Source organism: Mirounga leonina, unplaced genomic scaffold (genome assembly GCF_011800145.1).
Source record: "Mirounga leonina isolate KUSES-001 unplaced genomic scaffold, KU_Mleo_1.0 Mir_92, whole genome shotgun sequence".
In the NCBI taxonomy this organism is placed as follows: Eukaryota; Metazoa; Chordata; class Mammalia; order Carnivora; family Phocidae; genus Mirounga; species Mirounga leonina.
The window spans coordinates 8,457,913-8,470,388 of NW_023270852.1; the positions used below are offsets into that span (position 1 = coordinate 8,457,913).

The 12,476-nt window shown below is 42.4% G+C and overlaps 1 protein-coding gene and 1 long non-coding RNA gene across 3 annotated transcripts in view; one reads left to right on the top strand and one right to left on the bottom strand.

Annotated features, from left to right (window-relative positions):
* Positions 1–7,659: 7,659 nt before the first annotated feature.
* LOC118004211 lies at positions 7,660–9,500 on the bottom strand. Its single transcript, XR_004677513.1, has 3 exons — positions 9,272–9,500; positions 8,103–8,171; positions 7,660–7,984 (listed from the first exon to the last, which is right to left on the bottom strand). It is a non-coding gene; the product is annotated as an uncharacterized LOC118004211 (long non-coding RNA).
* Positions 9,501–9,614: 114 nt separating this feature from the next.
* Positions 9,615–12,476, top strand: part of STK33 (serine/threonine kinase 33) — a 158,485-nt gene continuing 155,623 nt past the window's right edge. For both annotated transcript variants that reach the window (XM_034995438.1, XM_034995437.1), the window contains exon 1: positions 9,615–9,883. The gene's annotated coding sequence lies outside the window, so the exon portion shown is untranslated. The remainder of the gene's footprint in view (positions 9,884–12,476) is intronic.

Consider the following 12,476-nt stretch of genomic DNA (forward strand, 5'->3'; position numbering starts at 1 on the left):
TAAGCGTCTGCCTTCAGCTCAGGTCAGGATCCCAGGATCCCAGGATCCTGGGATCGAGTCCTGCCTGCATCGGGCTCCCTGCTCGGCGGGAGGCCTGCTTCTCCCTCTCCCACTCCCCCTGCTTGTGTTCCCTCTCTCACTGTGTCTCTCTCTGTCAAATAAATAAAATCTTTTTTTTTTTTTTTAAAGAGAGAGAGCTTAAAAACCATATAAACCCATTGCGAAGTATGGAACTTACTTACATTCTGATTTAAAGAAACTAAAAATATCATGAGATAATTGGGAAAAGCTGAATGCTAACAGGATATTTGATGATATTAAAAACTTATTTTTTATGTTATTTGAATTTGTTATTTTAAATTTTTATGTTTTTTAGGCATTATAAAGGTTTGTTATAGTAGAGTATTAAAAATAATGAAAAGCCTGTAGAAAATGGTTAAATAATTAATAGAATATAATTTAAATTATATTTAAGGAGTCTATAGGGTATACTTTAAATGAGACAAAGATTCTCAAAGTCTTCGTTTGGATTAAGAATCCAACAGAGTAATGGGATGCATAAACGGAGAAGAAAATTCCAAAGTTCTTATTTCTGACAGCAGAGACGTCAGTTTAAAAAATTATCAAAAGAGGAATAAATTATTAATACAAGCAAACAGATTTGCAGAGTAGATTACCTTTTATAGAACATCATAACACCTTCTGAAGCACAGCCTCTTAAAAGATGCTTTTGTATGAATAATATTTCCAAGGCTCACTGAACAATCCTGCTCTGTGTTTTGTTTGAAACTTTCATGCAGTCTCCCCACCGGACAGGAGGGTAACACTGTCTAGTCTTTAGTGTTAGTTAGACTGGGTTGATTTTCACTAGCAGTTAGAATGGCCTAAATTTTCAAAACTAAGCACTAAAATTCTATCATTTCACTTTAAGACAAAATTTCCTGTCTAAGAAGTTTTAAGTGTATAATACAGAAAAGAACAACTACATAAAATACCTGGTACTTAGATCAAATACTAGATACTAGATCAAAAAACAAACAAACAAACCCAGTTGTAGAGGACATTATTGGGACAAGTGGGAAAATTTTAGTATGTGTCCGTAACTTGTATTAATATGAAATTTCCTGAGCGTGATAATTTGAACTGTGATTACAGGGGAGAATGGCTTTGTTCTTCAGTGATACATGCTCAAGTATTTAGGGATGAAGGGTCATGTTGCCTGCAACTCTTCAGGGTTCAGAAGAACTCTGTGTTGTATTATTAAAGGAAATGTGGCAAAAAGTTACCAATTGGTAAAGGTAGATGAGGGGTATATGGGTGTTCATTACACTGTTCTTGGGAAGCGAAGGGAAAATTTAATAAATGAAATATGAAGCATGCATCTAGAACAGCATCATGGAAAATACGAGATGATGCCAATTTAAAAAAAAAGCAGAACACAGAATTATATATAAAATAAAAGAAAAAAGATATAAATATATTAGAATGTTGCCAGTGGTTGTTTGTCTTTTCTCCAAACTTTGCACTAAAAAGTTATATTGTATGTGTGTGTGTGTGTGTGTGTGTGTGTGTATATATATATATATATACACTTTTATATATATATATAAAAGCTTTTATCATGGAATGTTTCAAATATGATCTTGTGTGTCTTAGCTCAAAGCCCCCTCCTCAAAGAGCTTGTCCTACCACCCAATCTGAAGTGGACCCCCAGCACTTTCTCTCACAATCTTGTTTTATTGTCATCCTAGCACTTACTACTATATTATTTTTCCTTTTATGTCACTTGTTTTCTTGCTTATTGTCTGGATCACCCCTCATCTGATGTAAGCTTCCCGAGAGCAGAAATCTAGCCCAGACCCTCGAACAGTGCCTATAGTTGCTCAATAGCTATGTGTTGGATGAATGAGTGGCTCAGGTCTTTGTCATCCAACCTCCCATTTTACCGGGCACTCCGAAGTCTTGAGAAGGGGAAGAACTTGTCCAAGGTCCCTCATGAGTTCGTGGCGATGTTAGAACTAGAACTCAGGCTCTGTGACTCAGGTCTCTATAGGCTCTTCTTTCAAAATGTCTCAGGCTGAACTAGCTCCTGGGCACCAGGCAGGTGGCAGGAGTGAGAGAGGACGCACAGTGCATTCCCCTTGTTGCATGTACCGGAAGCCCCTAGGTGGCGCCAGCGGCGCTCCTTTAGCTCTAGGGAAAGGGAAAAAGTGGGTACAGGCAAACTCCAGAGGCACACTTGGATGAGAAGCGGGGTATTTGACAGTCTTGTCTCTCTACCGACTGCCCATTAGTTGTGAGGGAGAAAAAATGTACAGTAATTAGACAGTGGAGAAATCCACACCTTGACTATGTGACCAAACAAACATCACGGATGAGGACAGATGGACGTGCTGTGAGTCCAGAAGTGATACACTGTTAAGGACACAACATCACTTATACAGTATTGAAGCCCGGAATGCACAACCTGAATCTAATGAGAAAAACATCAGACAAGCTAAAAATGAGAAATGTCATATAAGGGCCAGGGGATAGGGGACTGGATTTTTTTAAAAAATGGTGTCACAAACAATGAAGAAAAACTGTGAAAATGTCCCAGATTAAAAGAGGCTAAAGAACAAAATGCAATACCTGAGACTAGACTGGGTCCTGTAGTGGAGGGAGATGCTATAAAGGACATTATCGGGTCAACTGACAAAACTGGAATATGGGCAGTAGACTACATTAGTGTATCGATGTTAAATATACTACAGCTGATTACTGTACTGTTGTTATGTAACGGTATATAAGGGAATATCCTTATTTTTAGGGAATATGCACTGGAGTAGTTAGGAGTAAAAGGCCATAGTGTATGAGACTTACCCTCAAATGGTGCAGGAAATATATATATATTTATTTATATGTATATTTAAATATAGAAAGTATGTATTATATATTGGGAGTATATACTTTATATACTGAAATTAGAAAGAAATTATATATTTGTATATATACATATAAATAAAGCAAATGGGGTAAAATGTTAATAAGTGAATCTGGGTAAAGATTCTTTTTTTACTATTTTTACTTTTTAACTATTCTTGTTACTATTGGATATTATTTTTATTATTTTTATCTTTGCCACTTTTCTGTAACTGAAATTATTTCCAGAAAAACATGTAAGAAGCAAAACCAAAGTGAAGGATGGTGGTTGCAGGCACCTTCTCTGCCTGCCCTGTTTCTGCTGCCCGATTCAGAGCTGGCGTCCTGCCTCACTCGAGCGTGTCTTCTGCTGTCCCTTGCTTCAGTCATTCTCTCCTGAAAGGACTAAGTTTGGCTTCCAGCCCCTGAGGCTGAGACTGAAGCTGCAAAGAGGTAGAACTACTCTGTCCATGGCTGGGAAAGGTGCTGAGGCCTCTGTAAGGAATGTGGAGAAGCAGTGGAAGGCTCTGAGTCCTGTCTTCACTCCAACTCTGGCCTTTGGGGCCTGAGGGTATCTGTGGGATCAGCTCGTTGGAAGTCATCGGGCTCAGGCTGGGTTTCCCCAGCCATTCTGACGAGGCATCTGGTACCTGGGGGGCTCAACTGGGCTGGGTATGGGAAGAGCCTTGGCAGTATTGGGACAGGGAGGGCCTCACTATCCTTTCCCTCTGCCGACAGTTTCTTGGAAGTGACACAATCCGTTTTCTCTCCTGAGTCTGGCATGCTGGACACCCCTGATTCCTCAGGAGTCCTTCCAATCTTCCAATGATCTCCTTTGCATTAAATCAGCAACATGGGATGTCTGGTGATAGGGAGGTAGGACACTGGCCCCAAGTCTGACCCTGCACTTCTTCCTGGGATGACTTCTGGTGGTGTTTGCCCGGGCTCCATACACTTCAAATGTGAATAAGAGAGACTTCATCCCTTCATCCCCATGCAGGGACCTGCCTGGGCCTGACTCTCACCCAGACCTTCTCAGAGGAGAGGGAGGTCGAGTCTGCATTTTCATCACCCTAAAAAGAACCCCATACCTGTTAGCAGTCTCTCACCATTCCCCACCTCTTCACAGTCCCTAGCAACCACATAATCTACTTTCCCTATGTATAGATTTGCCTATTCTTGACATTTCACGTAAGTGGAATCATACAATATATGAACCTTTGCATCTGACTTCTTCCACTTAGCACAATATTTTCAAGATGCATCCATGTTGTACCATGTATCAGTACTTCATTCCTTTTTATAGCCAAATAAATTCCATTGTATGGATATGCCAATGTGTATGGCATGAAGTACAGGTTCAAGTTCATTCCTTTTCATGTAGATATTCAGTTTGCCCAGCATCATTTGTTGAGAAGACTATTCTTCCCCCCATTGAATTATCTTAGCACTCTTGTCAATTGACCAGTGATGCATGGGTTCATTTCTGGACTCTCAGTTCTATCCATTGGTTCTATATGTTTATCCTTATGCCAGTCTGGCAGTGTTGTTTTTTTTTTTTAAGATTTTATTTATTTTGAGACACAGAGATAGAGAGCACAAGTAGGGAGGAGGATCAGAGGGAGAGGGAGAAGCAGACTCCCCACTGAGCAGGGAGCCTGACGCCGGGCTCGATCCCAGGGCCCTGAGATCATGACCTGAGCAGAAGGCAGATGCCCAACCAACTGAGCCACCCAGATGCCCCTAGTCTGGCAGTCTTAATTAGTGTAGCATTATAGTAAGTTTGAAATTAAGAATTGTGAGCCCCCCAACTTTGTTCTTCTTTTTCATATTGTATTCCCTGCTCTGGGTTTCTTGCATCTCCCTGTGAATTTTAGGATCAGATTGTCAATTTCTGCAGAAAAGGCATCTGAAATTTTGAATTTGTAGATAAATGTGGGGATTATTGTCATCTTAACAATGTCAAGTCTTCCAGTCCATAAACATTAATTTAGTTTTGGTGTGCACTAACCTGACCTTTAATTAGATTTATTTGATAAGGAGGCTGGGTCAGACATCCTCAGTCAATCAGAAAAACTGAGTTAATTGTCAAATGTTTCATTTTGAACCGTGGGGATAAGGTACACCTCTACTTTTGTGAAGGTAGGAGAAGAGAAAAGATGGAAAGATTTGTATAAATTGGTAGATCCTACCAATAATTAAAGATAGATCTCATTAAGAAAAAGTTACATTTTGCATTATATACTTTTCAAGGACATGCACCCATTCAAGAAATCTTAAGATAACACATAATGATCTAAACATCTCTGAATTTATCTTATAGAACAGAAAAATTATAGGATGGTTTTTGTGATGTTGAGTGTCTCAGAAATCTTTTGAATAAGAGAGATACATATTAATTAATGCATAAAGCAACTCTTCTTGGCTTAAGAAAACTGAAGTCTATCCCTTCCCCCCAAACTTTGGAATTTTTACTGACAGGGCCAGCAAACCCTGGAACAAACTGTACTAATTGCTTCTATGTTTTGTTATAGTGACAAACTTCAATTCTGATCCCTCTTCCTTAAATGACAAGAAACTTGATATTGCACTTTAACAATGACGTTACCACATGGAGGGTTTAAGTAAACAGCATATAATGCTTGTGGCCAGCAGTGACATTAATAATTACTGGAAGGGACTGAGAGAAGATTGTTGTGTAGTAATGACCCCTGCAATAGATTCAGTTCCCTTGGCAGTATCGAGAGTTTGTCACGTTGGTAGTCATGGTGTTGCAATCCATTACCTTACCGAGAACTGACGACTTCAGCTAGGGTAACTAACCATAATATTTAATGTAGCTGCCTCGAGCCACTTGAAAACTTTGAAAAAAATTTTTTCTCTAAGGCATTTACATCAAGTGTTCCCGGGAAAACCCAGTACCTATATGTACACATTTTAGGGAGTTGTGTTTTATTTCCTCGTGTAGTTTCTCTGAGTCCTCTCTACAAATGTTAGTGATATTTGCACACTAGAAATGAATATTTGTCTATTTGTCCAGTTTACCTATCTACCTATTTATTCGTCTATATTTTACCATGTTCTACAAAGTCTTCCTCCCTCCCTCCCTCCCTCCCTCCCTTCCTTCCTTCCTTCCATTCTTTCATTTACTAATGCCATGATATTTTATTAAATAACTATTAAGTGCCAGGGACTGTCCCAAGCATTGGGAACAAGCAATAAGCAAAGAGGTTGGAGCTTAACTTCTGGTGAGGAAAGAAAGAAAATAAACAAGATTGTTTTAGGTGATGTTAAGATGACAACATAGGGTAATGTGATTGACTTTCGAGGTGGGACTACTTTAGATATAGGGGTCAGGGAAGGCTTCCCTGAGGAGGTGGCTAGTGGGCTGAAATCTACATGATGAAAAAGAACCAGCCTTGGGGAGGTATGGGGCAGATCCTTGTAGGTAGAGGAAATAGTACGTGCACGGTATTGGAAGCAGCTTAAAATAATACAGTCAATACAAGGAAAAAATACAAAAAGATGAAGGTAGAAATGAGGGAAAATGGAAGAGAGAGAACACGGGAAAGTCATAATGCTGGTATGCAAGCCATAATGTTCAGCAAAGTTATCAGAGTTGAGCTGCAACTTTCGTTCCTATCTTCCTGGAAGCCAAGGTGAGCCGGGAAGTATGACCGATTTCACGGTATGTTTTCTTCATAAGGAAAAGAGGTGTCAGTGCTTCAAGGGGAAAAAGATTTTTTTTTTTTTCTGGCACTCAGGATGGAAATACATTTCTTGTGTGGACTTTTCTGTAAGGAACATAGAGTGATTGTATTAGTCATCAACTTTATGATAATTTGTTACAACAGCCGTATAAAACTAGTATAATTAGATCCATCTTGGATGCAATAACAGACACTCAGCCACTTGAACTAGCTTAAGCAAAAGAGGGCACTTTAATATAAAGATTTGAAATATTCCATGGAATTCTAGGAATGCAGCTCATTTCAGGAAATACTAGGATCGGGGATAGAAAACTGTCAGAACTCTCTTTGGTCTCTTTTCCTTTCTCTTTGTGGATCTTTTTCATCCTTCCTATTCTTTTCACATTTTTCTTGCAGCCTGGTCTTCTGTATTTCTCCAGGCCATGTGGTGGGAAGCATGTCTGTGGACATCAACTGATTTTCTCTGTTTCCATGTTAGCTACCTAGAGAAAAACTGAAATCTCTCAGTCCTACTTCCAAATTCCTGGGAGAGAGAGATGATTGGCTCAGCTTGAATCAGGTACCTACTTGGAGCAATCGACTGTAGCCTGGTGGCCTAGTTACCTTGTCTGAGGATCCAAGGCTAGTTTCCAGAAAAAGACACCGTTCTGCTGTTTTTTAAATACACTCATGTAGGGGGTGAAGAAACTGTTTAATGGGCTTAAACCAACATTAAAAAGAGATAAAAATATCTGGGTGCATAGCATGTGGTATGGATATTTTATAAAACTTGTTTCAGTTATTAAAGGTATAGGTGCATATGTATTGGATGATAACATAAAATGTATTTCTTTGGGTGGATTATGGTCTAAAAAGTTTGGGAAACTCTGGGATGGGCAATCTGGTAGGATTCTGTTACAGAGTTATAAAATAATGTCGTATTTCTTTTTTAACAGCATTTCTTTTTTTTAAAGATTTTATTTATTTATTTGAGAGAGAGGATGAGAGGAGAGAGAGAGCACATGGGAGGGGGGAGGGTCAGAGGGAGAAGCAGACTCCCCGCCGAGCAGGGAGCCCGATGCGGGACTCGATCCAGGGACTCCAGGATCATGACCTGAGCCGAAGGCAGTTGCTTAACCAACTGAGCCACCCAGGCGCCCTTTAACAGCATTTCTTAATATAAGCAGATGGCATAACGATAAAGCATGACTTGGTATGGGCAATTTTGCAAGGGTGATGATAAAGTGGTCTTTGTCTGGCTTGACTCAGGCTAAAATATAGTCCAGTGGTTTCCAATCTGGCTTGACATCACGCTCACTTGAAGACCTCTTGAAAATGATTTCATGGGATCTCTCGAATCAGAATTCCTGTAAGTGTAACCTTCAAACCTGAACCTGTATTTGAATACAAGATAAAGCAAAACAAACAGAACTCCCCAGATGTCTCTGATAGGTAGTCAGGTTCGGGACTCACTAACCCAGAGACGACATAGGGGAAGGGTCATCTGCATACCTTTCAAATAATTGTCCTAACTGCAGTTTCTCTCAACCAGGCTTTTCATTGGGCAGAGTGGGGAGAATTCTGTGACACAGAAGAGAAATGCCATATTCAGACTGGTTTCTCCTGGGTACATTGACACACCCTCTTGGTATTGCTGAATCTTTATTTGAAGGCAAGGACTCTTCATGTAAGGTAAATTCTGGAGGTTTGAGAGTAATCCAAACCTTTTTCTCAAAGTCATAAAGTATCCCCAAACTGATATTGACCCCAGAGGATATTCTTGAAACTTTTATTTAATATAAAAAATTATTTTGCTTTATGACAACACCACCTTCATGCTGGATAAGCTCCGAATATAAGACAGAAATTATTAAGTTAATGAATACATAATTGACATTCTCACTGCGGTTAGGTGAATGGGGGTAAGTGTTTATGACATTCAGCTATAGTTTGTTTATTCAAATATAATTAAGAAACTGAATTTGAAAAAAAAAGAGGTAAACATTTCAAATGTATTTCTTGGTAATGATCTGGAATCACCGCTGCTGATTAAAGAGAAATCTGTACACTTCACAGTTAAATGAAACAGATGGCCAAGTTCATCTTCTTTTGTGGGACATTGTGCCACTACTCATGCTGGGATGGGGCAGCGTTGAGGGGGAAGAACGAGGAGAAAATTCTTGCAGGCTATTCCAGACCCTTGTTAAACAACAGTTCTGTATTTCTCCAGAACAAGGCCCCAAAGTTCTACAGTTCAGGATGTGGTGGGGATTATTTACGCTTGCTAAATTTGCAAAACTGAAGTTAAAGTAAACCGCCCCCCCCCGGGCCACTTTGAGTTTTCTAAGGAACCTGACAGCGTGAACCAGTTGCCAAAGGTAGCCCCACTTCTAAGCAATAAAATGAATGGACCTGCTGTACCGAGTTATTGGCTACTAATCAAATAATTTTACAGGATATCTGCCTGAAATAATTAGGCCAGTAGGAAGAGAGTTGCAACTTCTCTCTGGGAATTGTCCTCGGGTCGGCGACGAGCGCTACCACCCTTCGCCCCGGGCCTCCGCGCAGCCCCGACGGCGGGGTCATCTCTCCATCTTGGGGGCCAGCTCCGCACGCGCCGCGGGGCGCCCAGGGGGCCCCCGCCGCCCGAGCTCCGCCTGGGAACCGCCGCTGGGCCTCACCTCGGTGCCGGGACGGCACTGTTAGCAAGCTTTCATTTCGTGTCACGGGTGGCCGCCTCTCCGTCCCCGAGCCACGATTCCGCGGCCGGTTCCCGAGAGGACTGCGCGCCGGGCCCGCGGGCGCCTTTCCCCAGCCCGGCCGCCGGGCGAAGGGGCTTCGTCGCAGCCGCCGCGCCGTGTCCCCGCGCGGCCCCCGTCCACCTCTCCGCGGCCGCCCCGCCGGCCGCCAAGTTTCTCCAGGGGCGGAATTCCGCGCTTGCCCCCCCCGGCCCCGCCCCCCGCGGCTGCCCCCCCACTCCCCGCCCCCGCCCCCGCCGAGCGTGCGCGCCCCTCTGCGGCCGGCCGGCCCCCGGGCAGGGTGAGTGGCCTCCCGCGTCGCCGCAGCGCAGGGTCCGGGCCGTTGCTATGGCAACGCGCCGGCAAACGGGCCGCAGGGCCTCCCGCTGCGGGCGGGCCCGCCTCCCCTCCCAGTGTCTCCCCGGGCCCAGCCGTTGGGACCCCATTTTCCCCGGGTGTCCGAGGTGTGGGGTCGTCCCGTTCAGCTCCACCTTCTTACCTCACCCATCCTGGGACCTGACCCTTTTTGGAGGTTTAAAGCGAACTGACTGTAGGGTAAGTGTGATTTGGGAAAAGGAGCATGTCCTTACAGGTTTCTCTCTCTTTTTTATTTTTTTAAGATTTTATTTATTTATTTGAGAGAGAGAATGAGATAGAGACAGAGAGCATGAGAGGGAGGAGGGTCAGAGGCAGAAGCAGACCCCCCGCCGAGCAGGGAGCCCGCTGCGGGACTCGATCCCGGGACTCCAGGATCATGACCTGAGCCGAAGGCAGTCGCTTAACCGACTGAGCCACCCAGGCGCCCCTCTCTCTCTTTTTTAATCTCCTAGCGCCTGGCTCCTGGTAGGGCCTCATTATATGGTACAGCACTGGATCTAGCCTCTTGCACGCAGTAGATGCAATTCGAGGAGCTAGTATGGCCTACGAGCAGCCCCTTACTGGCTAGGTGGAAAGGTAACTTCAGCACTCTTACCTCTTTCCTCATCCGACAGTGCAGACTGTAATTTCTGACAAAGTCGTGGGCTTGCTGGAGCCTGTCAAACTGCTTTGCGAACCATGAATGTAAAGCACTTGAGAGTTAGGCATTAGGGATATTTGCATGCTACCAGTGGTTTCATCCTCCTGGTCCCACAGCACCAGCTAAGACAGACCTTCTTTTTTTGTTTGACCACCAAACAGCTCCAATATCCAACTGGAAAATAGGGTGGTCGTGCGTCGGAGGAGGGCTCTGTGAATGGAGAGAAACACCAACAGCTTTTGAACCTAAACTTCTCCCTTGCTTTCTGCACTTCCCCAGGCGCATGGCTTCAGGTTACAACCAGTACACGGCTGCTTCACACCTTTAAATTTCTAGCCCCCGTAAATCTCTAGAGTTTCTTTGTTCGTTTCTGTTTTTTCATTTAGCAACATTTATTTAGGATCTATTACATGCTTGGCGTTGAGGTTACAATTGGCACTGAGGTTACAAAAAAAGTTGGTCCTTTTTAAAAAAATTTATTTTAGTTACATTCATTTCATTAACATACAGTGTATTATTAGTTTCAGAGGTAGAGTTCAGTGATTCATCAGCCTTATATAATACCCAGTGCTCATTACATTACGTGCCTTCCTTAATGCCCAGCACCTATTTACCCCATTCCCTCCAGCAATCCTCTGTTTCCTATGATTAAGCGTCTCTTATGGTTTGTCTCCCTCTCTGGTTTCGTCTCGTTTTATTTTTCCCTCCATTCCTCTATGGTCCTCTGTTTTGTTTCTTAAATTCCACATATGTGTGAAATCATATGATAATTGTCTTTCTCTGACTGATTTATTTCGCTTAGCATGATATCCTCTAGTTCCATCCACATCATTGCAAATGGCAAGATTTCATTTTTGATGGCTGTGTGTGTGTGTGTGTGTGTGTACATCTTCCTAATCCATTTATCTGTGGGTGGACATCTGGGCTCTTTCCATAGTTTGGCTATTGTGGACATTTCTGCTATAAACATTGGGGTGCAGGTGCCCCTTCGGATTACTACATTTGTATCTTTGGGGTAAATACCTAGCAATGCAATTGCTGGGTTGTAGGGTAGCTCTATTTTTTTTTTAAATTTATTTTATTTTTTTATTCTTATGTTAATCCCCATACATTACATCATTAGTTTTAGATGTAGTGTTCCATGATTCATTGTTTGTGCATAACACCCAGTGCTCCATGCAGAACGTGCCCTCCTCAATACCCATCACCAGGCTAACCCACCCTCCCACCCCCCTCCCCTCTAGAACCCTCAGTTTGTTTTTCAGAGTCAATCGTCTCTCATGGTTCGTCTACCCCTCCGATTTCCCCCGCTTCATTCTTCCCCTCCTGTAGGGTAGCTCTATTTTTAACTTTTTGAGGACCCTCCATACTGTTTTCCAGAGTGGCTGTACCAGCTTGCATTCCCACAGCAGTGTAAGACGTTTCCTCTTTCTCCACATCCTCGTCAATATTTGTCGTTTCCTGACTTGTTAATTTTAGCCATTCTGACTGGTGTGAGGTCTTGTGATTTTGATTTGTATTTCCCTGATGCTGAGTGATGTTGAGCATTTTTTCATGTGTCTGTTGGCCATTTGTATGTCTTCTTTAGAGAAATGTCTGTTCATGTCTTTTGCCCATTTCTTGATTAGATTAATCCTTGAGTGTTGAGTTTGATAAGTTCTTTATAGATTTTGGATACTAACCCTTTAACAAATAATCCCAAAATTTGTATGGGATCAGAAAAGACCCCGAATAGCCAAAGGAAAGTTGAAAAAGAAAACTAAACCTGGTGCTATCACAATTCCGGACTTCAAGCTCTATTACAAAGTTGTAATCATCAAGACAGTTAAGGTACTGGCACAACAACAGACACATAGATCAATGGAACAGAACAGAGAGCCCAGAAATGGACCCTCAACTCTATGGTCACCTCATCTTCGACAAAGCAGGAAAGAATGTCCAATGGAAAAAAGGCAGTCTCTTCAACAAATGGTGTTGGGAAAATTGGACAGCCACATGCAGAAGGATGAAACTGGACCACTTTCTTACACCATCCACAAAAATAGACTCAAAATGGAGAAAGGATCTCTAGTGTTTTTCTTTCTTTCTTTCTTTCTTTCTTTCTTTCTTTCTTTCTTTCTTTCTTTCTTT